The sequence below is a fragment of the Petromyzon marinus genome, unplaced genomic scaffold (genome assembly GCF_048934315.1).
Source record: "Petromyzon marinus isolate PM22_M1 ecotype Great Lakes invasive population unplaced genomic scaffold, UKy_Petmar_22M1.pri1.0 PM_G_Scaffold_9, whole genome shotgun sequence".
Classification (NCBI taxonomy): domain Eukaryota; kingdom Metazoa; phylum Chordata; class Hyperoartia; order Petromyzontiformes; family Petromyzontidae; genus Petromyzon; species Petromyzon marinus.
Window position 1 is genome coordinate 3,092,247 of NW_027423046.1, and position 6,000 is coordinate 3,098,246.

Here is a 6,000-nt window from a genome sequence, read left to right on the forward strand (position 1 = left end):
TTCCCACACACAGTGCACTTGAAGGGTTTCTCTCCTGTGTGTTCTCTGGTGTGTTTTAAGAGCAGATGAATCTGAAAATGCCTTTCCACACACACTGCACTTGAAGGGTTTCTCTCCTGTGTGTGTTCTCTGGTGTGTTTTAAGAGCAAATGAATCTGAAAATGTCTTCCCACACACACTGCACTTGAAGGGTTTCTCTCCTGTGTGTGTTCTCTGGTGTTTTTTAAGAGTAGATAAATGTGAAAATGCCTTCCCACACACACTGCACTTGAAGGGTTTCTCTCCCGTGTGTTCTCTGGTGTGTTTTAAGAGCAAATGAATCTGCAAATGTCTTCCCACACACACTGCACTTGAAGGGTTTCTCTCCTGTGTGTGTTCTCTGGTGTTTTTTAAGAGTAGATAAATCTGAAAATGTCTTCCCACACACACTGCACTTGAAGGGTTTCTCTCCTGTGTGTGTTCTCTGGTGTTTTTTAAGAGTAGATAAATGTGAAAATGCCTTCCCACACACACTGCACTTGAAGGGTTTCTCTCCCGTGTGTGTTCTCTGGTGTGTTACAAGATTACATGACTGTGCAAATGCCATCCCGCACATCATGCACCTGAAGGGTTTCTCTCCCGTGTGTGTTCTCTGGTGGTTCTGAAGAACTGATGGCCATGCAAATGCCTTGTTACACACAGTACATTTGAAGGGTTTCTCTCCTGTGTGACTTCTCTGGTGCCGTGTCAGATTTCCAGTCCGGTCCGTGCTGTATGCACGCTGGTCGCATTGTTGACTTGTCGTACCGAGCTGCGCTGAATGCCTTTGCTCCATCAGACCAATTCTGCAGAGGAAGCGTCAGCTGCAGACAGAAAAAAAGAATATCCACACCATCTACACGTCAGACACAGAGGAATGCACACGTGACTTACACGTCTATACTTATTAATATATTCATGATGTAGTGAAAAAGTTTCCCAAATTCATCAGATTTGATGAACGTGCAAACGCCTTCACGCACACACTGCACCTGAAGGGTTTCTCTCCACGGGCTGTTATGGCACACAGTGAGAGGGAAAATATCATTAATATGCCTGGAAGCCTTCATATCTTCAAGATGAATGTTAACTCAAAACTCTAAGCACACAAATTTGGCTGTCTGACTACAAAATGAATATTTATGAAAGCTAAATTCAGCTGACATAGCAAAGGGTGTTGAAAACAATACTATTTGTGTTGTGCAGAAATGCATAAATTAACGTTCAATCGCAACTCAGCTGTGAGTCCAGGCTCATATGTCCTTGAATGCTGGGATGAACAGTTCCGACTTCAGCTGAATGTGTGTGCTGTGTTCACCTCCTGTTTCCATTCGTATAAAGTTCCAGAGGAAAACTAAAATAAACTATTGTTTTGATATAACCTCGTGTTCAACAGAGTTAATAGACTTTACTGCAAACACAAACTTGACACTGTCACACACTGCCATGAGTAAACAAGTGGCGGTGTGACCAGAACCATGCCTGGCTACCTTCATCTGCTCAGCATTAATTCTTCCTCACTCCACCAAGTAATGAATCGAGGATCAATCCGCATAGCCGAGGCTATCCGTGTCTCTTGTCTCTCTCTCCCCGTGGTGAAGGTGTTCCCCTCCACACATTCAGAGTCAACAGCGACACGCGCTTAGCGTCTTTGACCGATAGATACATAGACGCACGTATTGTTGGTTCTTTCAGTAAAGTCACGTAGATAGAAAATAAAAATAACAGATTAAATTCAACAAGATAAAGACCACTTGTGTTGCGATCGAAACCTCGTGGGTTTTTTGCTTTATTTTCAATTTTTTATTTTTCATTTAATTTATAATCTGTTATTTTTATTTTATTTTCTATCTACGTGACTTTACCGAAAGAACCAAGAATATTAATTCCTGCAGTCACCAAAGTTTTAAGTCAAAACATTCACACACGTTGACAAAGCCTCACCTGGTGTTGTTGTGGGCAGGTCGCTTCTGATAACAAGAGCGATATAGCAGCTCAAGCGGGCTTGGCCTGCTAACAAAAGAAAATAAAAACTGCGTGAATATTTACAATAAAACAAAGTTACAAAGTGGCGAGCCGGGTGAAGACAAATTAAACTTAAGCGAGATAATTAAAGTAAACGCAATCAGGCGAGGGCAGGAGGCAAGGCCCCGCGTGGCTAGGCCCCGCGTTGTAAAGTTCCAACCTGGACGTCGATTCCCATGCTCGCTGCTACTCAACTGACATCCCTACGAGAGAGAGCGAGGCTCTACCTTGGTAAACAACAACAACAACCACCACCACCACAACCACCACCACAACGATGAGAATTTCTCACCTCGGATTTCAGTGCAAGCGCGGATGGCAGCCTCCTGTTACCTAGCGACGTCACGCGGCAGCATGTAACATGACGTCACTTCCGGGGTAAGAGACACGCCCCTCCCACAATGAGCGGCTCTGTAATTGAATAAATTATGTTAATGAGCCCAGCCCATATGTCGAGGGAAGGGGCGTGGCTGCTGAACCCGTCGCAATACACTCTCGACGGCTTTTAACGGATACATTATGTTAATGAACCGCAAGTCACTGGGCGTAGCTTCGCCCAAATAAGGATTGCCACTGGATTGATATCGGCAGTGACCCAAGCAGAGGCGACGTCACGCTGGACTACCGCCGAACACGTTACACACACACGGTACACACACACACGGTACACACACACGCACAGTACACACACACACACAGCACACACACACAGTACACACACACGGGACACACACACACGGTACACACACACGCACGGCACGCACACACTCCTTCAGTCACGTGACTAAGGTTGACGCGCCGAACCGTCTCCCGAGGTGACCTCTTGGCTCTCTCGTCTCTCCTCGACACGTAGATTCATTTCTTGCTCTTGCCTAGAAACGTCATTGTCTGTCTGTCTCTGTGGACGCAACTTGCGAGGAATTGTACTCACAAACTGTGGGGTTTACGTTTCAAATAAAGTGCCCAGATACCACGCGATAAGCCCCGTGGTGAGCCAGTGCTATTCCTATTTCGAATCAGTCAACTTGAAAGTAGTTAAATTAACAATTTATTACTAATCTCCATATATATCAAAGGCAAAGTTGTGAATGTGTGCGTCTGTTCAAAATGTTTAGCGTACTTCCCGACACGCACCAAGCTTGAAATTTGCCATGTGGGTAATTTCCAGACTGTACACTGTGCAAACATTATAAAAATAGACTTTTGTATATTTTTTGGGGGGGGCACGCAATAATGTATAAGCATGAAAACACCACAATACATAGGACTTACTTTGATTAGAATCTTGGAATTGATTGTGTACATGTTGAAATTGTTAAATGACCATTTTGAGCACACTGCTGTTTTAATAAATGTTCATGATTCTGAGAATATAAGTGTAATTCTGAGCATCATGATGACCATATTGGAATTGTCATCATGAATGGGGGTGCAATGATTTTTATAACAATAGGAATGCCGTTTTGAGCATGACTTGATATTTCGGACTCATTTATGACAATAGATTGATGATTTTGTTTTGCTCATCAATCAGGATACTGTTAATGATGCGCATGCCCATAAATTGTTGAAATTACTAGAAATGCAAGTTGTGTACACTCTCCAACCCCATTCCTCTACCTACCCATTCCCTTGACGGGCTCCGTGCCCACTTAAACCCCATGACGATGGCGGTGATGATTCCACCTCTCGCTGTAACAATCAAAGCACCTCCAACTTCTGAATGCAAAGGTGCTGGTTGGTGCAACGCCAAAACACATCGTCAACGCCGCTCCCAAGCCCGCCCTACGTTAGTTACATCGCTAGAATCAACAAAATAAAAAAGTTCCACAGAGGAAACTAAAATGACATTACGCAGCAATCCCCAAAGTTGCACGCGGTAGGCTACACGACTCGGAGAACAACGTCAGACTTCAAGACTTGCATCGCCATCATCATCATTCTTCCTCTCCACAAGTCATCGCACGTCAATATTCAACAAGCTGCACACACGTGCAAGTCACCTCTCGACCCGCCACCTGCACAGTTAACGCGATCAGACCCGGGGGGCAAATTAAAATTGTCTTTGGTGACGTGTTGCAATCGGTGTAATTTTAATGATGTACGTACAGCAACTGCTGTACGTACATCATTAAAACTGCAACTGCTGTACGTACATCGAATTATATAATTGACAACGGGGTCCGCTTTTGCGATATCTGCGTGCGGTCTTTTAATAATATAGATACGTAGTCAGTTCATTAGTATGGGGTTCCTCTATAAGGAATTGTAAAATGTATTACTTAATAATACGCTTCCAGGGCGCACTTAGCTTGTAGCAGTCAGAACAGTTAAAATGACTGTACATGTGTAGGTATGAAATAAAATAAATTTAATTTAAATAAAATACATTTTAGTTATTAAAACATTTAATTTAACGTAGGTATAAAATAAATGTAATTATTAAAAAATTAAATTAAACGTATGTATAAAATACATTTAAATAAATTTAATTTATAAAAAAATTCAATTTAATTTAACGTATGTATGAAATAAAATTTAATTTATTACAATTTAAATTAAATTTAACGTGAGTATAAAATACATTTTAATTAAATTATAAAAACTCATTCATTTACAAAAAAATACGTAGGTATAAAATAAGTTTCAATTAACTTAATAAAAATTATAAAATTGAAATTTAACGTAGGTATGAAGTAAATTAAATAATAAATAAATTCTATTTTCTACCTCCGTGACTTCACCGAAAGAAGCAAAGAGTGTGGACCCACGTGACATCAAGGCTGTCCTAGTCTAGGCAAGGCCTCAGGGTGTACCGGGCCTTTCACAACAGCAGCAGAAACAACGGTTCTCTTGAGAAAATGCTTTAAAAAAAAGTCAACGTAGCTTACCTTGACACTCGCGAACTTTAATGATTAAAATAATTAAAACAAAACTAAACACTCACACGCACATGGGCGCGCGGCGTTCAGCGTGCAGGGCATTAAAAATGGTAGCGTCCTCCCGCGATCTGATTGGTCGCCCCGTGCCAAAGTGGGGAGGGGGGAGGGCCAGCGATCCGATTGGTCGAGAGGCAAACCTGGGCGAGTCTCCGGCGATGGTGCGCAGCGATTGGTCAACGGTTGTCCTATGCTAATTTTGGTATGCTAATTAGTTTTAATCTGTATGCTAATGCAGTATATTTATCCATACTCATTAAGATTAATGTTCATCCTAAATTAGTTAAAAATTTGTGCTCGTTTAGTTAACATTATATGATAGTATCGTTATATTTTTTATACTATAACAGCAGTGCATACTGGCTGTGGTGGTACCTGCTATGAAAACAGCAGTGCATACTGTGACGATGGGGGCGGGGGGGGTCAAAAATCCTCTAAAATCACGTGACGTCATTTAAGGTCGGCCCCTTACCTGAAGCAGTCCCGAGCGTCACTTAGGTGGACTCAGCCATAATTAAGGAGGTGGTGAGGTGGGTGGGGCTGCTAACATCAGAATTTGAGAGACGAGCGGCCAGCCGTGGTTCTGTCCACACCAGCCCCTGGTGTTGTTCCATCGCGACCCTCACCGGTGCTCGCTAACAGCGCACGCCCAGTGGGAGTCGATGAGTCCGTGGGTTTCTGTGCGAGTCCGTGGGTCCACGTGTGGGTCTGTGGATGCGTCAGTCTACATTGGGGAGCCTTTGTCTTTGCAGTTTGGGGACTAGTACAGCACTAGTGTGTAGTAGTGTATAGTGTAGTGTGTAGTGTGGTGTATAATAGTGTAGTGTATAGTAGTGTATAGTGTAGTGTATATTGTAGTGTATAGTGTAGTGTATAGTAGTGTGTAGTGCATATTGTAGTGTATATTGTAGTGTATAAGTGTAGTGTATAGTAGTGTATTGTATAGAAGTGTATAGTGTAGTGTATATTAGTGTATAGTGTAGTGTATAGTGTAGTGTATAAGTGTATAGTGTAGTGT